The following is a 27,065-nucleotide window of genomic DNA, read 5'->3' as shown; positions in this document are numbered from 1 at the left end:
TGTGGACTTCTTGAAAAAGTGAGCCTTGTTGAAAAAGTACATGAAGGCTTAGCCTCATCTTTAAAGGACTGCAGGTTTGAGAAGGGTTCAAGGGAAGCACAACATCTGGAGGCAACCTACGAAAAGCTGCATTGGTCCGAATCCAGCCATGGCGTTGAAATGCTCTTTCTAGAAGAAGAGCTCAAAGCACAGAAGGCTAAACATGGTCAACAGGATGAAATGAGGGTGCATCTATCAAGGAGGATGCAGTCCCTCCAAGGTGAATCTGAAACCCTCAGATCACAAATAGCTGAAGCTAAAACAAGCTGGAGACTCTTTCAAGTGAATGAGGAAGAACTGAAGCTGGCAATCAAAGGGGTGCCTTGTTTCCAGTTGACCCAAGGAGTCAGTTCATGAGAAGAGGACCTTTTTTTTCCCTCCACCTCTCCGAGGAAACTTGTATGGGAACCTGGAGATTATTTTCCACCTGGCCCGCCTCCCACTCCATTTCCAATGCGAAGTGTCTATGCAGGGAGAGGGTTTTCCTCTCAATCTTCCCCCAAGAGCTGGAATTCAGCCCTCTACACCCGCATTCTGAAAGTACAAGTGATTTCCCTGAAGGGTTCCTTCCACCTGCAATTGAGCCTGTTACTCAACATCCAGAACCAATCAAGAAACCTCATACTGTTGCTCTCTCTTCAAATGTAATTTGACTTTTCTCTCATTTTTAGTTTTTAAGTAACTGCTTTTACTTCAGTAATTGACTATACTTTGGCTCCAATTGAAGCTCAATGAAACTATAATTCTTAAGATAGTATTTTGTAAATAAAGATGGTTTACATAGGAAGCTTATGAGTAAATTATTCCTATTTTGTTTTATTCAAGAGTACAGCATTTAATCTGATGAACTCACTATTACATAAACAAGAATGGGAGTTCTAGGTACTTGTGATCTAGCTGATGGAAATATATTTGAAACTCCCAACAAAGAAGTGTATTTAGTATGACTGTAGCAAATGTGAAGTGACTTTAGGCTTAATGAAAAATTGTCACTGATTTTCAGACTGGTTGGGCATATCAGCTAGATTTTCCATATCAGAATAACTAGAGCATGGGAGGACTATAGGAGGGAACACAACTAAACATGTCACGGAAATAGGAGACCTCAACTACAAAGAAAAATGAAGACCTCTTTTTTATATTCATTGCTGAGAACATTACATAGCTCTTGAGATATCATATTTCCCACATTAGATTCAAGTGAGTTATGAACTCCCATTGTTACCCCATATACAGATTGCACAATCACATTGTTTACACATCCACATTTTTACAAAATGCCATATTAGTAACTGTTCTATTCTGCTACCTTTTCTATCCTCTACTCTCCCCCCTCTCCTGCCCTCCCATCTTCTCTCTCTATCCCAGCTGCTGTAATTTAACGTTTGGGAATTGGAAACCACACTTTAAACTCACTCTGCTCCCCATTTTCCCTTCTGTCAAATTACTCATCATCTTCTTCTATTTCTCCTCCTCCTTCTCCTCTTCCTCCTCCTCCTTATACCTTTAATTCATTCATCATACACTCATGCGTTGCTTCATTCATTCACATTCTTTCAACACATATGGTGTTGGGGATCCTACTCAGGACCTTTGAAAGTGCGAAGCCAGCACTCTAGTGCTGAGCCAAAACCCCAGCACCTGTCTTTTTGATTTTATGACTGTTTATATGAAATTAAGAATTGCATTCTGCTATGGTTCATGGTTATGTGGATTGACCTAGTCCTTGTTTTCTCAGAGACATTTGGAAAATATATATGAATTATTAGGAGATTGAAATGAAGAAAAAAAGTGGAAATTCCCCAATTTTTTATTCTTAGATTCCATACTCTGACGCTGCCTACCTACTATAAAAACATTTAAACTCTTACTCCCCATTTCTATATCATTGCCAACAAGTAAACATTCACTGCCCTTCAACAAACCAGAGAACGCACATTGAACAATGTTTCCCCAGTAGAGACCAAGGCACAATTCTTATTAAAAAATACCTTAGTCATGAATTAATAGTGAAAGCTTTATTTGAGTGCTAAATGTGCTCTAATTATGTGTTTGTGTTTGTTGATGTGTGTGTGTGTGTTGGGGTGTGTGTTTGTGTGTAAAACATGCACTGAGGTGTAAAATAAATGCAGGATTGCAACGGCCTTCTTAAAAATAAGAAGCAGCTTTATCACATTTGAAGCCCAGGGAAGAATCCGCCTGATACTTGACCTACAATTAATTGAAATGTGAAAAATTCAGGCCTAAAAAAACAAAGCCAACAAACAGAATAAATCTAATCAGTCTGTCTCACCTGATTAGATGTCCCCTGCCATGGGGTGTGTAAAATACATGGAGGATCCCGCACTGATTGTTATCTAGAATGACTTCTGCCTGAACTACTATTGGAGAATAGTTGCTGATGTACTGTGGTTCTTATACCAGTAAACTGGAATGAAGGTAACTTCAGGCTGCAAAGGAATCAATTGATTTTACTAACTGGTTTTTGGAAAACACTGCCATGAAAAATTATCAATATGTTCATAAAGGCATCTACATGTCTCTCCACAGGGGTTTTACTTAATGGGGGAGGGGGGAAGGTCTGGATATAACTTAACTGTCCATTAGTAGGTAGCACAATATAATGGGAATCACAGTGCACATACCAATTTGAACTCAACCTAGGTAACATGGATTCATCACTGTGTTATAGGCCTGGTTCTGAAAAACACAATGTAGTGCTCCAAAAGCAGAACGATACTTTCAGAATACCATGTTATGTTTGTAAATAGAGAGACAGATAGATATACAGAAATCAAAAATCTGAAAACGGTCTGGAAGTGTACATTTCAATAACTTACAATGTCAGTAGTGGGGGATTAATAGCAGACCAAGAAGACTGTATCTGCATGCGAAATGGTTCACTTTTTAAAGCGTTTTTTAAATGACAATGGACAAAAAATTCAAAGGGTTACAGTAAGTGTTGAGGAGTGACTTGGTAAAAGGAACACAGAGGTGAGAAAGGATTAAGTAGAGTTCAATAGAATCAGGTATAATATCTGTACACAGGACTCCATGAACAGGAGCAAAGGGGAAACTTAAAGAAATCATAAGGACTAAGGGGAGATCAGGATTAGGGGGGCTTGTAGGAAGAGCTGGAAAAAACCAAAGCATGCAATGGGCAGAAAATGTGGAAGAAAAGGCCTCACAGGTGGTAAACTGATCCATCTCTCCCTGGTAGTTCAACTGTATGAATAACAGAGAGGCCGGCTAAGTGGGAAAGTACTTGGAAACTCTGTTCATACAGACAACAGAAAGTGCCACCAGAGTGAAAAAAGTAAACCTAGTAAGGCAGCTTAGCCCCTTCCCCTTGGTGTTTTATGCCAGCTATCTTTCTTGCTGTGCCTCTGTTCATATACACTGATACGTGTTAGGTCCAAAGGCAGTGACAAACATTGTTACATGTATTGAGGAATCCTCCCAGTTCCACAAAGCACAGCCATTTTACTTAGTGTTCTCAATACCTTCTTTTCGACTCTCATCTCGTTTGAAGAAACACTTTCAGAGGAAAGAAGTTCTCCCTAAGCCACATGTGTCCTTAAGTAAACTATGAATTAAGTGGTATTTCAAGGTGTTTGGGCTGATTCCTCCACATGGCCCGTGAAACCTAGAAAAGTGTCATTCACCAACAGACATTACATCTTCAATGAGTCCTGTTCTTTGCACACCAGGGTCACCTTATTGTCCATTTAATGGTCAGAAAAACAGTGTTACAGTGAGTATCCTTTTTAGTAGTAGGACTAAAGGGTTTTGGACTCGCATGTTCAGATACTGAAAAGGCTCAGGGAAGTCCACTTGAAAGCTGGTCATTCGATACAGGTGCTGGAGAGGAAAACAAGCTACTCTCATTTGGCAACTTTGAGACAGTGATACAGCTCTGGCCATGTAAGTGTAAATAACAACAGGTCTAATCATGCATGGTGGCCTATGGGCTTTGAATTGCATGCTTACAAAACCAGTGATGACTTGTGCATCTTCTCCTTCGAACCTCATATGTGACTCATCAACAAGTCAAGTGCTAACTTGGGAGGAAAACAATGTTGGGATGTCCTTTTGGTACATCAAGCCATGAACTCGTTGTCTTAACATCAACAATATAATTCACGTTCATGATTTACATCCATTTCAGAGAGTCATATCCATCCTTCTCTTGGCTATATATTTATAAGGACCAGCCAGCTTCCTTAGATGTTTTCAAGCCCATGATAAGTCCAAAAAAAAAAAAAAAAACATCTGAAAGAAGAGTTTGAAGAATTTTCAACAAATACTAGTCTAGAAATGCTGACCTGAAAACCAACTGACGTTTTCAATACCCTCTTTTTGGGAACATTTTCTGTGCCGTGCTTCTCAAAAATGACTTGTCATGACTGATTTGTGCCCATGTTAGCAACTCTTCTGAAATTACTGAAAGTAGACTAATGTGAGAGTTTCTCTTTAGAGATAATTCAAATTACTTGCGTAGGAAGTGGCAGCAGGTCTGGGGATGTTGTAGCTCACTGGCAGTGACCTTGCCTAGCTTGGGGCTGGCCTACCATGGATTTTCACCCCAAACACTTGCAAGGAAAAAAAAAGGGACGGAAGGGAGAGAAAAAGTTCGAAGGGAGGGAGGCAAAGTTGGAGGGATGGAGGGAGGTAGAAAAGAAGGAAGAAGAAAAGGAGAAAAACCAGGAAGGGAGGAAGGAAGCAAGGAAGGAGGAAATAGGGAGAGTACAAGGGCAGGGAAAGGACTGAGTCACTAAAACTAAAGGCCAAAAAAAAAAAAAAATAAAATAAAATAAAATAAAATAAAACAAAAGGCAAGCGACACAAAGACCAATATAGGCCTTGAAAGCTGTTTGAACAGTTTAGACAGCTTTAGAATTTGAGTGACATCAAACTGAATGTTATGATGACTGGATGGAATCTTCCTACTAAGCCCCGCCTTGGCCTGGCCTAAACCAAATCAAGGGGTGTGTGGCATGGGGAGGAATTCTCTCTGGCTGGAGTGGGAGGGACCTAAACCTGTGGCACTTGAGGATGCACTGGGTAGGGAAGGGGACAAGACTCCCCTGATGGGCAGTTGAGCACAACAAGGCTCCTGGGAGCCCTTGATCATGGCTCCCACCACCATACGCCCACCACCTGCCATACGCTCACACCCTGAAGGGGATCGCAGTGGTCTGCTCCGTTGCCTGGTGCAGGTTGGAGTTCCTGACCAAACACCTGAGTGTCCACAGCCTGCGTTGGCCTGCCTGGGCAGGCTGTGGTTGTGGTGGCAAGAGCCAAAGCCGTCTTGGTGTGATGGAGGAGCCAAGGGCTGCCTCTCAGCCATACTAGTGGGTGGTTCTGGAAGAAGCACCAACGGTTGTGGCAGCATTGTCCGAAGACATGAAGCCAGGCCATCTTCCTTATGGCTTTCCTTGGGAGTTGGTGATGTGTACAGCTCTTAGATTTTTGGCTGTTCTCTTACTTTTCTGGAGATGTTTTCAGTCGGTTAGTAGCAGGCTTTATGTGGGAAGAGAAAAAAAGCTGGCTGTAAATCTTGCGGGACTTATTGAAAAAAAGTGTGGACTTCTTGAAAAAGTGAGCCTTGTTGAAAAAGAACATGAAGGCTTAGCCTCATCTTTAAAGGACTGCAGGTTTGAGAAGGGTTCAAGGGAAGCACAACATCTGGAGGCAACCTACGAAAAGCTGCATTGGTCCGAATCCAGCCATGGCGTTGAAATGCTCTTTCTAGAAGAAGAGCTCAAAGCACAGAAGGCTAAACATGGTCAACAGGATGAAATGAGGGCGCATGTATCAAGGAGGATGCAGTCCCTCCAAGGTGAATCTGAAACCCTCAGATCACAAATAGCTGAAGCTAAAACAAGCTGGAGACTCTTTCAAGTGAATGAGGAAGAACTGAAGCTGGCAATCAAAGGGGTGCCTTGTTTCCAGTTGACCCAAGGAGTCAGTTCATGAGAAGAGGACCTTTTTTTTCCCTCCACCTCTCCGAGGAAACTTGTATGGGAACCTGGAGATTATTTTCCACCTGGCCCGCCACCCACTCCATTTCCAATGCGAAGTGTCTATGCAGGGAGAGGGTTTTCCTCTCAATCTTCCCCCAAGAGCTGGAATTCAGCCCTCTACACCCGCATTCTGAAAGTACAAGTGATTTCCCTGAAGGGTTCCTTCCACCTGCAATTGAGCCTGTTACTCAACATCCAGAACCAATCAAGAAACCTCATACTGTTGCTCTCTCTTCAAATGTAATTTGACTTTTCTCTCATTTTTAGTTTTTAAGTAACTGCTTTTACTTCAGTAATTGACTATACTTTGGCTCCAATTGAAGCTCAATGAAACTATAATTCTTAAGATAGTATTTTGTAAATAAAGATGGTTTACATAGGAAGCTTATGAGTAAATTATTCCTATTTTGTTTTATTCAAGAGTACAGCATTTAATCTGATGAACTCACTATTACATAAACAAGAATGGGAGTTCTAGGTACTTGTGATCTAGCTGATGGAAATATATTTGAAACTCCCAACAAAGAAGTGTATTTAGTATGACTGTAGCAAATGTGAAGTGACTTTAGGCTTAATGAAAAATTGTCACTGATTTTCAGACTGGTTGGGCATATCAGCTAGTTTTTCCATATCAGAATAACTAGAGCATGGGAGGACTATAGGAGGGAACACAACTAAACATGTCACGGAAATAGGAGACCTCAACTACAAAGAAAAATGAAGACCTCTTTTTTATATTCGTTGCTGAGAACATTACATAGCTCTTGAGATATCATATTTCCCACATTAGATTCAAGTGAGTTATGAACTCCCATTGTTACCCCATATACAGATTGCACAATCACATTGTTTACACATCCACTTTTTTACAAAATGCCATATTAGTAACTGTTCTATTCTGCTACCTTTTCTATCCTCTACTCTCCCCCCTCTCCTGCCCTCCCATCTTCTCTCTCTATCCCAGCTGCTGTAATTTAACGTTTGGGAATTGGAAACCACACTTTAAACTCACTCTGCTCCCCATTTTCCCTTCTGTCAAATTACTCATCATCTTCTTCTATTTCTCCTCCTCCTTCTCCTCTTCCTCCTCCTCCTTATACCTTTAATTCATTCATCATACACTCATGCATTGCTTCATTCATTCACATTCATTCAACACATATGGTGTTGGGGATCCTACTCAGGACCTTTGAAAGTGCGAAGCCAGCACTCTAGTGCTGAGCCAAAACCCCAGCACCTGTCTTTTTGATTTTATGACTGTTTCTATGAAATTAAGAATTGCATTCTGCTATGGTTCACGGTTATGTGGATTGACCTAGTCCTTGTTTTCTCAGAGACATTTGGAAAATATATATGAATTATTAGGAGATTGAAATGAAGAAAAAAAGTGGAAATTCCCCAATTTCTTATTCTTAGATTCCATACTCTGACGCTGCCTACCTACTATAAAAACATTTAAACTCTTACTCCCCATTTCTATATCATTGTGAACAAGTAAACATTCACTGCCCTTCAACAAACCAGAGAACGCACATTGAACAATGTTTCCCCAGTAGAGACCAAGGCACAATTCTTATTAAAAAATACCTTAGTCATGAATTAATAGTGAAAGCTTTATTTGAGTGCTAAATGTGCTCTAATTATGTGTTTGTGTTTGTTGATGTGTGTGTGTGTGTTGGGGTGTGTGTTTGTGTGTAAAACATGCACTGAGGTGTAAAATAAATGCAGGATTGCAACGGCCTTCTTAAAAATAAGAAGCAGCTTTATCACATTTGAAGCCCAGGGAAGAATCCGCCTGATACTTGACCTACAATTAATTGAAATGTGAAAAATTCAGGCCTAAAAAAACAAAGCCAACAAACAGAATAAATCTAATCAGTCTGTCTCACCTGATTAGATGTCCCCTGCCATGGGGTGTGTAAAATACATGGAGGATCCCGCACTGATTGTTATCTAGAATGACTTCTGCCTGAACTACTATTGGAGAATAGTTGCTGATGTACTGTGGTTCTTATACCAGTAAACTGGAATGAAGGTAACTTCAGGCTGCAAAGGAATCAATTGATTTTACTAACTGGTTTTTGGAAAACACTGCCATGAAAAATTATCAATATGTTCATAAAGGCATCTACATGTCTCTCCACAGGGGTTTTACTTAATGGGGGAGGGGGGAAGGTCTGGATATAACTTAACTGTCCATTAGTAGGTAGAACAATATAATGGGAATCACAGTGCACATACCAATTTGAACTCAACCTAGGTAACATGGATTCATCTCTGTGTTATAGGCCTGGTTCTGAAAAACACAATGTAGTGCTCCAAAAGCAGAACGATACTTTCAGAATACCATGTTATGTTTGTAAATAGAGAGACAGATAGATATACAGAAATCAAAAATCTGAAAACGGTCTGGAAGTGTACATTTCAATAACTTACAATGTCAGTAGTGGGGGATTAATAGCAGACCAAGAAGACTGTATCTACATGCGAAATGGTTCACTTTTTAAAGCGTTTTTTAAATGACAATGGACAAAAAATTCAAAGGGTTACAGTAAGTGTTGAGGAGTGACTTGGTAAAAGGAACACAGAGGTGAGAAAGGATTAAGTAGAGTTCAATAGAATCAGGTATAATATCTGTACACAGGACTCCATGAACAGGAGCAAAGGGGAAACTTAAAGAAATCATAAGGACTAAGGGGAGATCAGGATTAGGGGGGCTTGTAGGAAGAGCTGGAAAAAACCAAAGCATGCAATGGGCAGAAAATGTGGAAGAAAAGGCCTCACAGGTGGTAAACTGATCCATCTCTCCCTGGTAGTTCAACTGTATGAATAACAGAGAGGCCGGCTAAGTGGGAAAGTACTTGGAAACTCTGTTCATACAGACAACAGAAAGTGCCACCAGAGTGAAAAAAGTAAACCTAGTAAGGCAGCTTAGGCCCTTCCCCTTGGTGTTTTATGCCAGCTATCTTTCTTGCTGTGCCTCTGTTCATATACACTGATACGTGTTAGGTCCAAAGGCAGTGACAAACATTGTTACATGTATTGAGGAATCCTCCCAGTTCCACAAAGCACAGCCATTTTACTTAGTGTTCTCAATACCTTCTTTTCGACTCTCATCTCGTTTGAAGAAACACTTTCAGAGGAAAGAAGTTCTCCCTAAGGAACATGTGTCCTTAAGTAAACTATGAATTAAGTGGTATTTCAAGGTGTTTGGGCTGATTCCTCCACATGGCCCGTGAAACCTAGAAAAGTGTCATTCACCAACAGGCATTACATCTTCAATGAGTCCTGTTCTTTGCACACCAGGGTCACCTTATTGTCCATTTAATGGTCAGAAAAACAGTGTTACAGTGAGTATCCTTTTTAGTAGTAGGACTAAAGGGTTTTGGACTCGCATGTTCAGATACTGAAAAGGCTCAGGGAAGTCCACTTGAAAGCTGGTCATTCGATACAGGTGCTGGAGAGGAAAACAAGCTACTCTCATTTGGCAACTTTGAGACAGTGATACAGCTCTGGCCATGTAAGTGTAAATAACAACAGGTCTAATCATGCATGGTGGCCTATGGGCTTGGAACTTGCATGCTTACAAAACCAGTGATGACTTGTGCATCTTCTCCTTCGAACCTCATATGTGACTCATCAACAAGTCAAGTGCTAACTTGGGAGGAAAACAATGTTGGGATGTCCTTTTGGTACATCAAGCCATGAACTCGTTGTCTTAACATCAACAATATAATTCACGTTCATGATTTACATCCATTTCAGAGAGTAATATCCATCCTTCTCTTGGCTATATATTTATAAGGACCAGCCAGCTTCCTTAGATGTTTTCAAGCCCATGAAAAGTCCAAAAAAAAAAAAAAAATCCGAAAGAAGAGATTGAAGAATTTTCAACAAATACTAGTCTAGAAATGCTGACCTGAAAACCAACTGACGTTTTCAATACCCTCTTTTTGGGAACATTTTCTGTGCCGTGCTTCTCAAAAATGACTTGTCATAACTGATTTGTGCCCATGTTAGCAACTCTTCTGAAATTACTGAAAGTAGACTAATGTGAGAGGTTCTCTTTAGAGATAATTCAAATTACTTGCATAGGAAGTGGCAGCAGGTCTGGGGATGTTGTAGCTCACTGGCAGTGACCTTGCCTAGCTTGGGGCTGGCCTGCCATGGATTTTCACCCCAAACACTTGCAAGGAAAAAAAAAGGGACGGAAGGGAGAGAAAAAGTTGGAAGGGAGGGAGGCAAAGTTGGAGGGATGGAGGGAGGTAGAAAAGAAGGAAGAAGAAAAGGAGAAAAACCAGGAAGGGAGGAAGGAAGCAAGGAAGGAGGAAATAGGGAGAGTACAAGGGCAGGGAAAGGACTGAGTCACTAAAACTAAAGGCCAAAAAAAACACAAAAAATAAAATAAAATAAAATAAAACAAAAGGCAAGCGACACAAAGACCAATATAGGCCTTGAAAGCTGTTTGAACAGTTTAGACAGCTTTAGAATTTGAGTGACATCAAACTGAATGTTATGATGACTGGATGGAATCTTCCTACTAAGCCCCGCCTTGGCCTGGCCTAAACCAAATCAAGGGGTGTGTGGCATGGGGAGGAATTCTCTCTGGCTGGAGTGGGAGGGACCTAAACCTGTGGCACTTGAGGATGCACTGGGTAGGGAAGGGGACAAGACTCCCCTGATGGGCAGTTGAGCACAACAAGGCTCCTGGGAGCCCTTGATCATGGCTCCCACCACCATACGCCCACCACCTGCCATACGCTCACACCCTGAAGGGGATCGCAGTGGTCTGCTCCGTTGCCTGGTGCAGGTTGGAGTTCCTGACCAAACACCTGAGTGTCCACAGCCTGCGTTGGCCTGCCTGGGCAGGCTGTGGTTGTGGTGGCAAGAGCCAAAGCCGTCTTGGTGTGATGGAGGAGCCAAGGGCTGCCTCTCAGCCATACTAGTGGGTGGTTCTGGAAGAAGCACCAACGGTTGTGGCAGCATTGTCCGAAGACATGAAGCCAGGCCATCTTCCTTATGGCTTTCCTTGGGAGTTGGTGATGTGTACAGCTCTTAGATTTTTGGCTGTTCTCTTACTTTTCTGGAGATGTTTTCAGTCGGTTAGTAGCAGGCTTTACGTGGGAAGAGAAAAAAAGCTGGCTGTAAATCTTGCGGGACTTATTGAAAAAAAGTGTGGACTTCTTGAAAAAGTGAGCCTTGTTGAAAAAGAACATGAAGGCTTAGCCACATCTTTAAAGGACTGCAGGTTTGAGAAGGGTTCAAGGGAAGCACAACATCTGGAGGCAACCTACGAAAAGCTGCATTGGTCCGAATCCAGCCATGGTGTTGAAATGCTCTTTCTAGAAGAAGAGCTCAAAGCACAGAAGGCTAAACATGGTCAACAGGATGAAATGAGGGCGCATCTATCAAGGAGGATGCAGTCCCTCCAAGGTGAATCTGAAACCCTCAGATCACAAATAGCTGAAGCTAAAACAAGCTGGAGACTCTTTCAAGTGAATGAGGAAGAACTGAAGCTGGCAATCAAAGGGGTGCCTTGTTTCCAGTTGACCCAAGGAGTCAGTTCATGAGAAGAGGACCTTTTTTTTCCCTCCACCTCTCCGAGGAAACTTGTATGGGAACCTGGAGATTATTTTCCACCTGGCCCGCCACCCACTCCATTTCCAATGCGAAGTGTCTATGCAGGGAGAGGGTTTTCCTCTCAATCTTCCCCCAAGAGCTGGAATTCAGCCCTCTACACCCGGTTTCTGAAAGTACAAGTGATTTCCCTGAAGGGTTCCTTCCACCTGCAAATGAGCCTGTTACTCAACATCCAGAACCAATCAAGAAACCTCATACTGTTGCTCTCTCTTCAAATGTAATTTGACTTTTCTCTCATTTTTAGTTTTTAAGTAACTGCTTTTACTTCAGTAATTGACTATACTTTGGCTCCAATTGAAGCTCAATGAAACTATAATTCTTAAGATAGTATTTTGTAAATAAAGATGGTTTACATAGGAAGCTTATGAGTAAATTATTCCTATTTTGTTTTATTCAAGAGTACAGCATTTAATCTGATGAACTCACTATTACATAAACAAGAATGGGAGTTCTAGGTACTTGTGATCTAGCTGATGGAAATATATTTGAAACTCCCAACAAAGAAGTGTATTTAGTATGACTGTAGCAAATGTGAAGTGACTTTAGGCTTAATGAAAAATTGTCACTGATTTTCAGACTGGTTGGGCATATCAGCTAGTTTTTCCATATCAGAATAACTAGAGCATGGGAGGACTATAGGAGGGAACACAACTAAACATGTCACGGAAATAGTAGACCTCAACTACAAAAAAAAATGAAGACCTCTTTTTTATATTCGTTGCTGAGAACATTACATAGCTCTTGAGATATCATATTTCCCACATTAGATTCAAGTGAGTTATGAACTCCCATTGTTACCCCATATACAGATTGCACAATCACATTGTTTACACATCCACTTTTTTACAAAATGCCATATTAGTAACTGTTCTATTCTGCTACCTTTTCTATCCTCTACCCTCCCCCCTCTCCTGCTCTCCCATCTTCTCTCTCTATCCCAGCTGCTGTAATTTAACGTTTGGGAATTGGAAACCACACTTTAAACTCACTCTGCTCCCCATTTTCCCTTTTGTCAAATTACTCATCATCTTCTTCTATTTCTCCTCCTCCTTCTCCTCTTCCTCCTCCTCCTTATACCTTTAATTCATTCATCATACACTCATGCGTTGCTTCATTCATTCACATTCATTCAACACATATGGTGTTGGGGATCCTACTCAGGACCTTTGAAAGTGCGAAGCCAGCACTCTAGTGCTGAGCCAAAACCCCAGCACCTGTCTTTTTGATTTTATGACTGTTTCTATGAAATTCAGAATTGCATTCTGCTATGGTTCACGGATATGTGGATTGACCTAGTCCTTGTTTTCTCAGAGACATTTGGAAAATATATATGAATTATTAGGAGATTGAAATGAAGAAAAAAAGTGGAAATTCCCCAATTTCTTATTCTTAGATTCCATACTCTGACGCTGCCTACCTACTATAAAAACATTTAAACTCTTACTCCCCATTTCTATATCATTGCCAACAAGTGAACATTCACTGCCCTACAACAAACCAGAGAACGCACATTGAACAATGTTTCCCCAGTAGAGACCAAGGCACAATTCTTATTAAAAGAATACCTTAGTCATGAATTAATAGTGAAAGCTTTATTTGAGTGTTAAATGTGCTCTAATTATGTGTTTGTGTTTGTTGATGTGTGTGTGTGTGAGGGGGGGTGTGTGTTTGTGTGTAAAACATGCACTGAGGTGTAAAATAAATGCAGGATTGCAACGGCCTTCTTAAAAATAAGGAGCAGCTTTATCACATTTGAAGCCCAGGGAAGAATCCGCCTGATACTTGACCTACAATTAATTGAAATGTGAAAAATTCAGGCCTAAAAAAACAAAGCCAACAAACAGAATAAATCAAATCAGTCTGTCTCACCTGATTAGATGTCCCCTGCCATGGGCTGTGTAAAATACATGGAGGATCCCGCACTGATTGTTATCTAGAATGACTTCTGCCTGAACTACTATTGGAGAATAGTTGCTGATGTACTGTGGTTCTTATACCAGTAAACTGGAATGAAGGTAACTTCAGGCTGCAAAGGAATCAATTGATTTTACTAACTGGTTTTTGGAAAACACTGCCATGAAAAATTATCAATATGTTCATAAAGGCATCCACATGTCTCTCCACAGGGGTTTTACTTAATGGGGGAGGGGGGGAGGTCTGGATATAACTTAACTGTCCATTAGTAGGTTGAACAATATAATGGGAATCACAGTGCACATACCAATTTGAACTCAACCTAGGTAACATAGATTCATCTCTGTGTTATAGGCCTGCTTCTGAAAAACACAAGGTAGTGCTCCAAAAGCAGAACGATACTTTCAGAATACCATGTTATGTTTGTAAATAGAGAGACAGATAGATATACAGAAATCAAAAATCTGAAAACGGTCTGGAAGTGTACATTTCAATAACTTACAATGTCAGTAGTGGGGGATTAATAGCAGACCAAGAAGACTGTATCTGCATGCGAAATGGTTCAATTTTTAAAGAGTTTTTTAAATGACAATGGACAAAAAATTCAAAGGGTTACAGTAAGTATTGAGGAGTGACTTGGTAAAAGGAGCACAGAGGTGAGAAAGGATTAAGTAGAGTTCAATAGAATCAGGTATAATATCTGTACACAGGACTCCATGAACAGGAGCAAAGGGGAAACTTAAAGAAATCATCAGGACTAAGGGGAGATCAGGATTAGGGGGGCTTGTAGGAAGAGCTGGAAAAAAACAAAGCATGCAATGGGCAGAAAATGTGGAAGAAAAGGCCTCACAGGTGGTAAACTGATCCATCTCTCCCTGGTAGTTCAACTGTATGAATAACAGAGAGGCCCGCTAAGTGGGAAAGTACTTGGAAACTCTGTTCATACAGACAACAGAAAGTGCCACCAGAATGAAAAAAGTAAACCTAGTAAGGCAGCTTAGCCCCTTCCCCTTGGTGTTTTATGCCAGCTATCTTTCTTGCTGTGCCTCTGTTCATATACACTGATACGTGTTAGGTCCAAAGGCAGTGACAAACATTGTTACATGTATTGAGGAATCCTCCCAGTTCCACAAAGCACAGCCATTTTACTTAGTGTTCTCAATACCTTCTTTTCGACTCTCATCTCGTTTGAAGAAACACTTTCAGAGGAAAGAAGTTCTCCCTAAGCCACATGTGTCCTTAAGTAAACTATGAATTAAGTGGTATTTCAAGGTGTTTGGGCTGATTCCTCCACATGGCCCGTGAAACCTAGAAAAGTGTCATTCACCAACAGGCATTACATCTTCAATGAGTCCTGTTCTTTGCACACCAGGGTCACCTTATTGTCCATTTAATGGTCAGAAAAACAGTGTTACAGTGAGTATCCTTTTTAGTAGTAGGACTAAAGTGTTTTGGACTCGCATGTTCAGATACTGAAAAGGCTCAGGGAAGTCCACTTGAAAGCTGGTCATTCGATACAGGTGCTGGAGAGGAAAACAAGCTACTCTCATTTGGCAACTTTGAGACAGTGATACAGCTCTGGCCATGTAAGTGTAAATAACAACAGGTCTAATCATGCATGGTGGCCTATGGGCTTGGAACTTGCATGCTTACAAAACCAGTGATGACTTGTGCATCTTCTCCTTCGAACCTCATATGTGACTCATCAACAAGTCAAGTGCTAACTTGGGAGGAAAACAATGTTGGGATGTCCTTTTGGTACATCAAGCCATGAACTCGTTGTCTTAACATCAACAATATAATTCACGTTCATGATTTACATCCATTTCATTGAGTAATATCCATCCTTCTCTTGGCTATATATTTATAAGGACCAGCCAGCTTCCTTAGATGTTTTCAAGCCCATGAAAAGTCCAAAAAAAAAAAAAAATCCGAAAGAAGAGATTGAAGAATTTTCAACAAATACTAGTCTAGAAATGCTGACCTGACAACCAACTGACGTTTTCAATACCCTCTTTTTGGGAACATTTTCTGTGCCGTGCTTCTCAAAAATGACTTGTCATAACTGATTTGTGCCCATGTTAGCAACTCTTCTGAAATTACTGAAAGTAGACTAATGTGAGAGGTTCTCTTTAGAGATAATTCAAATTACTTGCATAGGAAGTGGCAGCAGGTCTGGGGATGTTGTAGCTCACTGGCAGTGACCTTGCCTAGCTTGGGGCTGGCCTGCCATGGATTTTCACCCCAAACACTTGCAAGGAAAAAAAAAGGGACGGAAGGGAGAGAAAAAGTTGGAAGGGAGGGAGGCAAAGTTGGAGGGATGGAGGGAGGTAGAAAAGAAGGAAGAAGAAAAGGAGAAAAACCAGGAAGGGAGGAAGGAAGCAAGGAAGGAGGAAATAGGGAGAGTACAAGGGCAGGGAAAGGACTGAGTCACTAAAACTAAAGGCCAAAAAAAACACAAAAAATAAAATAAAATAAAATAAAACAAAAGGCAAGCGACACAAAGACCAATATAGGCCTTGAAAGCTGTTTGAACAGTTTAGACAGCTTTAGAATTTGAGTGACATCAAACTGAATGTTATGATGACTGGATGGAATCTTCCTACTAAGCCCCGCCTTGGCCTGGCCTAAACCAAATCAAGGGGTGTGTGGCATGGGGAGGAATTCTCTCTGGCTGGAGTGGGAGGGACCTAAACCTGTGGCACTTGAGGATGCACTGGGTAGGGAAGGGGACAAGACTCCCCTGATGGGCAGTTGAGCACAACAAGGCTCCTGGGAGCCCTTGATCATGGCTCCCACCACCATACGCCCACCACCTGCCATACGCTCACACCCTGAAGGGGATCGCAGTGGTCTGCTCCGTTGCCTGGTGCAGGTTGGAGTTCCTGACCAAACACCTGAGTGTCCACAGCCTGCGTTGGCCTGCCTGGGCAGGCTGTGGTTGTGGTGGCAAGAGCCAAAGCCGTCTTGGTGTGATGGAGGAGCCAAGGGCTGCCTCTCATCCATACTAGTGGGTGGTTCTGGAAGAAGCACCAACGGTTGTGGCAGCATTGTCCGAAGACATGAAGCCAGGCCATCTTCCTTATGGCTTTCCTTGGGAGTTGGTGATGTGTACAGCTCTTAGATTTTTGGCTGTTCTCTTACTTTTCTGGAGATGTTTTCAGTCGGTTAGTAGCAGGCTTTACGTGGGAAGAGAAAAAAAGCTGGCTGTAAATCTTGCGGGACTTATTGAAAAAAAGTGTGGACTTCTTGAAAAAGTGAGCCTTGTTGAAAAAGAACATGAAGGCTTAGCCTCATCTTTAAAGGACTGCAGGTTTGAGAAGGGTTCAAGGGAAGCACAACATCTGGAGGCAACCTACGAAAAGCTGCATTGGTCCGAATCCAGCCATGGCGTTGAAATGCTCTTTCTAGAAGAAGAGCTCAAAGCACAGAAGGCTAAACATGGTCAACAGGATGAAATGAGGGCGCATCTATCAAGGAGGATGCAGTCCCTCCAAGGTGAATCTGAAACCCTCAGATCACAAATAGCTGAAGCTAAAACAAGCTGGAGACTCTTTCAAGTGAATGAGGAAGAACTGAAGCTGGCAATCAAAGGGGTGCCTTGTTTCCAGTTGACCCAAGGAGTCAGTTCATGAGAAGAGGACCTTTTTTTTCCCTCCACCTCTCCGAGGAAACTTGTATGGGAACCTGGAGATTATTTTCCACCTGGCCCGCCACCCACTCCATTTCCAATGCGAAGTGTCTATGCAGGGAGAGGGTTTTCCTCTCAATCTTCCCCCAAGAGCTGGAATTCAGCCCTCTACACCCGCATTCTGAAAGTACAAGTGATTTCCCTGAAGGGTTCCTTCCACCTGCAAATGAGCCTGTTACTCAACATCCAGAACCAATCAAGAAACCTCATACTGTTGCTCTCTCTTCAAATGTAATTTGACTTTTCTCTCATTTTTAGTTTTTAAGTAACTGCTTTTACTTCAGTAATTGACTATACTTTGGCTCCAATTGAAGCTCAATGAAACTATAATTCTTAAGATAGTATTTTGTAAATAAAGATGGTTTACATAGGAAGCTTATGAGTAAATTATTCCTATTTTGTTTTATTCAAGAGTACAGCATTTAATCTGATGAACTCACTATTACATAAACAAGAATGGGAGTTCTAGGTACTTGTGATCTAGCTGATGGAAATATATTTGAAACTCCCAAAAAGAAGTGTATTTAGTATGACTGTAGCAAATGTGAAGTGACTTTAGGCTTAATGAAAAATTGTCACTGATTTTCAGACTGGTTGGGCATATCAGCTAGTTTTTCCATATCAGAATAACTAGAGCATGGGAGGACTATAGGAGGGAACACAACTAAACATGTCACGGAAATAGGAGACCTCAACTACAAAGAAAAATGAACACCTCTTTTTTATATTCGTTGCTGAGAACATTACATAGCTCTTGAGATATCATATTTCCCACATTAGATTCAAGTGAGTTATGAACTCCCATTGTTACCCCATATACAGATTGCACAATCACATTGTTTACACATCCACATTTTTACAAAATGCCATATTAGTAACTGTTCTATTCTGCTACCTTTTCTATCCTCTACTCTCCCCCCTCTCCTGCCCTCCCATCTTCTCTCTCTATCCCAGCTGCTGTAATTTAACGTTTGGGAATTGGAAACCACACTTTAAACTCACTCTGCTCCCCATTTTCCCTTTTGTCAAATTACTCATCATCTTCTTCTATTTCTCCTCCTCCTTCTCCTCTTCCTCCTCCTCCTTATACCTTTAATTCATTCATCATACACTCATGCATTGCTTCATTCATTCCTTTCACATATGGTTTTGGGGATCCAAATCAGGACCTTTGAAAGTGCGAAGCCAGCACTCTAGTGCTGAGCCAAAACCCCAGCACCTGTCTTTTTGATTTTATGACTGTTTCTATGAAATTCAGAATTGCATTCTGCTATGGTTCACGGATATGTGGATTGACCTAGTCCTTGTTTTCTCAGAGACATTTAGAAAATATATATGAATTATTAGGAGATTGAAATGAAGAAAAAAAGTGGAAATTCCCCAATTTCTTATTCTTAGATTCCATACTCTGACGCTGCCTACCTACTATAAAAGCTTTTAAACTCTTACTCCCCATTTCTATATCATTGCCAACAAGTGAACATTCACTGCCCTACAACAAACCAGAGAACGCACATTGAACAATGTTTCCCCAGTAGAGACCAAGGCACAATTCTTATTAAAAGAATACCTTAGTCATGAATTAATAGTGAAAGCTTTATTTGAGTGTTAAATGTGCTCTAATTATGTGTTTGTGTTTGTTGATGTGTGTGTGTGTGAGGGGGGGTGTGTTTTTGTGTGTAAAACATGCACTGAGGTGTAAAATAAATGCAGGATTGCAACGGCCTTCTTAAAAATAAGAAGCAGCTTTATCACATTTGAAGCCCAGGGAAGAATCCGCCTGATACTTGACCTACAATTAATTGAAATGTGAAAAATTCAGGCCTAAAAAAACAAAGCCAACAAACAGAATAAATCTAATCAGTCTGTCTCACCTGATTAGATATCCCCTGCCATGGGCTGTGTAAAATACATGGAGGATCCCGCACTGATTGTTATCTAGAATGACTTCTGCCTGAAATACTATTGGAGAATAGTTGCTGATGTACTGTGGTTCTTATACCAGTAAACTGGAATGAAGGTAACTTCAGGCTGCAAAGGAATCAATTGATTTTACTAACTGGTTTTTGGAAAACACTGCCATGAAAAATTATCAATATGTTCATAAAGGCATCCACATGTCTCTCCACAGGGCTTTTACTTAATGGGGGAGGGGGGAGGTCTGGATATAACTTAACTGTCCATTAGTAGGTAGAACAATATAATGGGAATCACAGTGCACATACCAATTTGAACTCAACCTAGGTAACATGGATTCATCTCTGTGTTATAGGCCTGGTTCTGAAAAACACAATGTAGTGCTCCAAAAGCAGAACGATACTTTCAGAATACCATGTTATGTTTGTAAATAGAGAGACAGATAGATATACAGAAATCAAAAATCTGAAAACGGTCTGGAAGTGTACATTTCAATAACTTACAATGTCAGTAGTGGGGGATTAATAGCAGACCAAGAAGACTGTATCTGCATGCGAAATGGTTCAATTTTTAAAGAGTTTTTTAAATGACAATGGACAAAAAATTCAAAGGGTTACAGTAAGTATTGAGGAGTGACTTGGTAAAAGGAGCACAGAGGTGAGAAAGGATTAAGTAGAGTTCAATAGAATCAGGTATAATATCTGTACACAGGACTCCATGAACAGGAGCAAAGGGGAAACTTAAAGAAATCATCAGGACTAAGGGGAGATCAGGATTAGGGGGGCTTGTAGGAAGAGCTGGAAAAAACCAAAGCATGCAATGGGCAGAAAATGTGGAAGAAAAGGCCTCACAGGTGGTAAACTGATCCATCTCTCCCTGGTAGTTCAACTGTATGAATAACAGAGAGGCCGGCTAAGTGGGAAAGTACTTGGAAACTCTGTTCATACAGACAACAGAAAGTGCCACCAGAGTGAAAAAAGTAAACCTAGTAAGGCAGCTTAGCCCCTTCCCCTTGGTGTTTTATGCCAGCTATCTTTCTTGCTGTGCCTCTGTTCATATACACTGATACGTGTTAGGTCCAAAGGCAGTGACAAACATTGTTACATGTATTGAGGAATCCTCCCAGTTCCACAAAGCACAGCCATTTTACTTAGTGTTCTCAATACCTTCTTTTCGACTCTCATCTCGTTTGAAGAAACACTTTCAGAGGAAAGAAGTTCTCCCTAAGCCACATGTGTCCTTAAGTAAACTATGAATTAAGTGGTATTTCAAGGTGTTTGGGCTGATTCCTCCACATGGCCCGTGAAACCTAGAAAAGTGTCATTCACCAACAGGCATTACATCTTCAATGAGTCCTGTTCATTGCACACCAGGGTCACCTTATTGTCCATTTAATGGTCAGAAAAACAGTGTTACAGTGAGTATCCTTTTTAGTAGTAGGACTAAAGTGTTTTGGACTCGCATGTTCAGATACTGAAAAGGCTCAGGGAAGTCCACTTGAAAGCTGGTCATTCGATACAGGTGCTGGAGAGGAAAACAAGCTACTCTCATTTGGCAACTTTGAGACAGTGATACAGCTCTGGCCATGTAAGTGTAAATAACAACAGGTCTAATCATGCATGGTGGCCTATGGGCTTGGAACTTGCATGCTTACAAAACCAGTGATGACTTGTGCATCTTCTCCTTCGAACCTCATATGTGACTCATCAACAAGTCAAGTGCTAACTTGGGAGGAAAACAATGTTGGGATGTCCTTTTGGTACATCAAGCCATGAACTCGTTGTCTTAACATCAACAATATAATTCACGTTCATGATTTACATCCATTTCATTGAGTAATATCCATCCTTCTCTTGGCTATATATTTATAAGGACCAGCCAGCTTCCTTAGATGTTTTCAAGCCCATGAAAAGTCCAAAAAAAAAAAAAAATCCGAAAGAAGAGATTGAAGAATTTTCAACAAATACTAGTCTAGAAATGCTGACCTGAAAACCAACTGACGTTTTCAATACCCTCTTTTTGGGAACATTTTCTGTGCCGTGCTTCTCAAAAATGACTTGTCATAACTGATTTGTGCCCATGTTAGCAACTCTTCTGAAATTACTGAAAGTAGACTAATGTGAGAGGTTCTCTTTAGAGATAATTCAAATTACTTGCATAGGAAGTGGCAGCAGGTCTGGGGATGTTGTAGCTCACTGGCAGTGACCTTGCCTAACTTGGGGCTGGCCTGCCATGGATTTTCACCCCAAACACTTGCAAGGAAAAAAAAAGGGACGGAAGGGAGAGAAAAAGTTGGAAGGGAGGGAGGCAAAGTTGGAGGGATGGAGGGAGGTAGAAAAGAAGGAAGAAGAAAAGGAGAAAAACCAGGAAGGGAGGAAGGAAGCAAGGAAGGAGGAAATAGGGAGAGTACAAGGGCAGGGAAAGGACTGAGTCACTAAAACTAAAGGCCAAAAAAAACACAAAAAATAAAATAAAATAAAATAAAACAAAAGGCAAGCGACACAAAGACCAATATAGGCCTTGAAAGCTGTTTGAACAGTTTAGACAGCTTTAGAATTTGAGTGACATCAAACTGAATGTTATGATGACTGGATGGAATCTTCCTACTAAGCCCCGCCTTGGCCTGGCCTAAACCAAATCAAGGGGTGTGTGGCATGGGGAGGAATTCTCTCTGGCTGGAGTGGGAGGGACCTAAACCTGTGGCACTTGAGGATGCACTGGGTAGGGAAGGGGACAAGACTCCCCTGATGGGCAGTTGAGCACAACAAGGCTCCTGGGAGCCCTTGATCATGGCTCCCACCACCATACGCCCACCACCTGCCATACGCTCACACCCTGAAGGGGATCGCAGTGGTCTGCTCCGTTGCCTGGTGCAGGTTGGAGTTCCTGACCAAACACCTGAGTGTCCACAGCCTGCGTTGGCCTGCCTGGGCAGGCTGTGGTTGTGGTGGCAAGAGCCAAAGCCGTCTTGGTGTGATGGAGGAGCCAAGGGCTGCCTCTCAGCCATACTAGTGGGTGGTTCTGGAAGAAGCACCAACGGTTGTGGCAGCATTGTCCGAAGACATGAAGCCAGGCCATCTTCCTTATGGCTTTCCTTGGGAGTTGGTGATGTGTACAGCTCTTAGATTTTTGGCTGTTCTCTTACTTTTCTGGAGATGTTTTCAGTCGGTTAGTAGCAGGCTTTACGTGGGAAGAGAAAAAAAGCTGGCTGTAAATCTTGCGGGACTTATTGAAAAAAAGTGTGGACTTCTTGAAAAAGTGAGCCTTGTTGAAAAAGAACATGAAGGCTTAGCCTCATCTTTAAAGGACTGCAGGTTTGAGAAGGGTTCAAGGGAAGCACAACATCTGGAGGCAACCTACGAAAAGCTGCATTGGTCCGAATCCAGCCATGGCGTTGAAATGCTCTTTCTAGAAGAAGAGCTCAAAGCACAGAAGGCTAAACATGGTCAACAGGATGAAATGAGGGCGCATCTATCAAGGAGGATGCAGTCCCTCCAAGGTGAATCTGAAACCCTCAGATCACAAATAGCTGAAGCTAAAACAAGCTGGAGACTCTTTCAAGTGAATGAGGAAGAACTGAAGCTGGCAATCAAAGGGGTGCCTCGTTTCCAGTTGACCCAAGGAGTCAGTTCATGAGAAGAGGACCTTTTTTTTCCCTCCACCTCTCCGAGGAAACTTGTATGGGAACCTGGAGATTATTTTCCACCTGGCCCGCCACCCACTCCATTTCCAATGCGAAGTGTCTATGCAGGGAGAGGGTTTTCCTCTCAATCTTCCCCCAAGAGCTGGAATTCAGCCCTCTACACCCGCATTCTGAAAGTACAAGTGATTTCCCTGAAGGGTTCCTTCCACCTGCAAATGAGCCTGTTACTCAACATCCAGAACCAATCAAGAAACCTCATACTGTTGCTCTCTCTTCAAATGTAATTTGACTTTTCTCTCATTTTTAGTTTTTAAGTAACTGCTTTTACTTCAGTAATTGACTATACTTTGGCTCCAATTGAAGCTCAATGAAACTATAATTCTTAAGATAGTATTTTGTAAATAAAGATGGTTTACATAGGAAGCTTATGAGTAAATTATTCCTATTTTGTTTTATTCAAGAGTACAGCATTTAATCTGATGAACTCACTATTACATAAACAAGAATGGGAGTTCTAGGTACTTGTGATCTAGCTGATGGAAATATATTTGAAACTCCCAAAAAGAAGTGTATTTAGTATGACTGTAGCAAATGTGAAGTGACTTTAGGCTTAATGAAAAATTGTCACTGATTTTCAGACTGGTTGGGCATATCAGCTAGTTTTTCCATATCAGAATAACTAGAGCATGGGAGGACTATAGGAGGGAACACAACTAAACATGTCACGGAAATAGGAGACCTCAACTACAAAGAAAAATGAACACCTCTTTTTTATATTCGTTGCTGAGAACATTACATAGCTCTTGAGATATCATATTTCCCACATTAGATTCAAGTGAGTTATGAACTCCCATTGTTACCCCATATACAGATTGCACAATCACATTGTTTACACATCCACATTTTTACAAAATGCCATATTAGTAACTGTTCTATTCTGCTACCTTTTCTATCCTCTACTCTCCCCCCTCTCCTGCCCTCCCATCTTCTCTCTCTATCCCAGCTGCTGTAATTTAACGTTTGGGAATTGGAAACCACACTTTAAACTCACTCTGCTCCCCATTTTCCCTTTTGTCAAATTACTCATCATCTTCTTCTATTTCTCCTCCTCCTTCTCCTCTTCCTCCTCCTCCTTATACCTTTAATTCATTCATCATACACTCATGCATTGCTTCATTCATTCCTTTCACATATGGTTTTGGGGATCCAAATCAGGACCTTTGAAAGTGCGAAGCCAGCACTCTAGTGCTGAGCCAAAACCCCAGCACCTGTCTTTTTGATTTTATGACTGTTTCTATGAAATTCAGAATTGCATTCTGCTATGGTTCACGGATATGTGGATTGACCTAGTCCTTGTTTTCTCAGAGACATTTAGAAAATATATATGAATTATTAGGAGATTGAAATGAAGAAAAAAAGTGGAAATTCCCCAATTTCTTATTCTTAGATTCCATACTCTGACGCTGCCTACCTACTATAAAAGCTTTTAAACTCTTACTCCCCATTTCTATATCATTGCCAACAAGTGAACATTCACTGCCCTACAACAAACCAGAGAACGCACATTGAACAATGTTTCCCCAGTAGAGACCAAGGCACAATTCTTATTAAAAGAATACCTTAGTCATGAATTAATAGTGAAAGCTTTATTTGAGTGTTAAATGTGCTCTAATTATGTGTTTGTGTTTGTTGATGTGTGTGTGTGTGAGGGGGGGTGTGTTTTTGTGTGTAAAACATGCACTGAGGTGTAAAATAAATGCAGGATTGCAACGGCCTTCTTAAAAATAAGAAGCAGCTTTATCACATTTGAAGCCCAGGGAAGAATCCGCCTGATACTTGACCTACAATTAATTGAAATGTGAAAAATTCAGGCCTAAAAAAACAAAGCCAACAAACAGAATAAATCTAATCAGTCTGTCTCACCTGATTAGATATCCCCTGCCATGGGCTGTGTAAAATACATGGAGGATCCCGCACTGATTGTTATCTAGAATGACTTCTGCCTGAAATACTATTGGAGAATAGTTGCTGATGTACTGTGGTTCTTATACCAGTAAACTGGAATGAAGGTAACTTCAGGCTGCAAAGGAATCAATTGATTTTACTAACTGGTTTTTGGAAAACACTGCCATGAAAAATTATCAATATGTTCATAAAGGCATCCACATGTCTCTCCACAGGGCTTTTACTTAATGGGGGAGGGGGGAGGTCTGGATATAACTTAACTGTCCATTAGTAGGTAGAACAATATAATGGGAATCACAGTGCACATACCAATTTGAACTCAACCTAGGTAACATGGATTCATCTCTGTGTTATAGGCCTGGTTCTGAAAAACACAATGTAGTGCTCCAAAAGCAGAACGATACTTTCAGAATACCATGTTATGTTTGTAAATAGAGAGACAGATAGATATACAGAAATCAAAAATCTGAAAACGGTCTGGAAGTGTACATTTCAATAACTTACAATGTCAGTAGTGGGGGATTAATAGCAGACCAAGAAGACTGTATCTGCATGCGAAATGGTTCAATTTTTAAAGAGTTTTTTAAATGACAATGGACAAAAAATTCAAAGGGTTACAGTAAGTATTGAGGAGTGACTTGGTAAAAGGAGCACAGAGGTGAGAAAGGATTAAGTAGAGTTCAATAGAATCAGGTATAATATCTGTACACAGGACTCCATGAACAGGAGCAAAGGGGAAACTTAAAGAAATCATCAGGACTAAGGGGAGATCAGGATTAGGGGGGCTTGTAGGAAGAGCTGGAAAAAACCAAAGCATGCAATGGGCAGAAAATGTGGAAGAAAAGGCCTCACAGGTGGTAAACTGATCCATCTCTCCCTGGTAGTTCAACTGTATGAATAACAGAGAGGCCGGCTAAGTGGGAAAGTACTTGGAAACTCTGTTCATACAGACAACAGAAAGTGCCACCAGAGTGAAAAAAGTAAACCTAGTAAGGCAGCTTAGCCCCTTCCCCTTGGTGTTTTATGCCAGCTATCTTTCTTGCTGTGCCTCTGTTCATATACACTGATACGTGTTAGGTCCAAAGGCAGTGACAAACATTGTTACATGTATTGAGGAATCCTCCCAGTTCCACAAAGCACAGCCATTTTACTTAGTGTTCTCAATACCTTCTTTTCGACTCTCATCTCGTTTGAAGAAACACTTTCAGAGGAAAGAAGTTCTCCCTAAGCCACATGTGTCCTTAAGTAAACTATGAATTAAGTGGTATTTCAAGGTGTTTGGGCTGATTCCTCCACATGGCCCGTGAAACCTAGAAAAGTGTCATTCACCAACAGGCATTACATCTTCAATGAGTCCTGTTCATTGCACACCAGGGTCACCTTATTGTCCATTTAATGGTCAGAAAAACAGTGTTACAGTGAGTATCCTTTTTAGTAGTAGGACTAAAGTGTTTTGGACTCGCATGTTCAGATACTGAAAAGGCTCAGGGAAGTCCACTTGAAAGCTGGTCATTCGATACAGGTGCTGGAGAGGAAAACAAGCTACTCTCATTTGGCAACTTTGAGACAGTGATACAGCTCTGGCCATGTAAGTGTAAATAACAACAGGTCTAATCATGCATGGTGGCCTATGGGCTTGGAACTTGCATGCTTACAAAACCAGTGATGACTTGTGCATCTTCTCCTTCGAACCTCATATGTGACTCATCAACAAGTCAAGTGCTAACTTGGGAGGAAAACAATGTTGGGATGTCCTTTTGGTACATCAAGCCATGAACTCGTTGTCTTAACATCAACAATATAATTCACGTTCATGATTTACATCCATTTCAGAGAGTCATATCCATCCTTCTCTTGGCTATATATTTATAAGGACCAGCCAGCTTCCTTAGATGTTTTCAAGCCCATGAAAAGTCCAAAAAAAAAAAACATCTGAAAGAAGAGTTTGAAGAATTTTCAACAAATACTAGTCTAGAAATGCTGACCTGAAAACCAACTGACGTTTTCAACACCCTCTTTTTGGGAACATTTTCTGTGCCGTGCTTCTCAAAAATGACTTGTCATAACTGATTTGTGCCCATGTTAGCAACTCTTCTGAAATTACTGAAAGTAGACTAATGTGAGAGTTTCTCTTTAGAGATAATTCAAATTACTTGCGTAGGAAGTGGCAGCAGGTCTGGGGATGTTGTAGCTCACTGGCAGTGACCTTGCCTAGCTTGGGGCTGGCCTG

The sequence above is a fragment of the Callospermophilus lateralis genome, unplaced genomic scaffold (assembly GCF_048772815.1).
Source record: "Callospermophilus lateralis isolate mCalLat2 unplaced genomic scaffold, mCalLat2.hap1 Scaffold_286, whole genome shotgun sequence".
NCBI lineage: Eukaryota > Metazoa > Chordata > Mammalia > Rodentia > Sciuridae > Callospermophilus > Callospermophilus lateralis.
Note: the sequence above shows the minus strand (reverse complement) of the source record.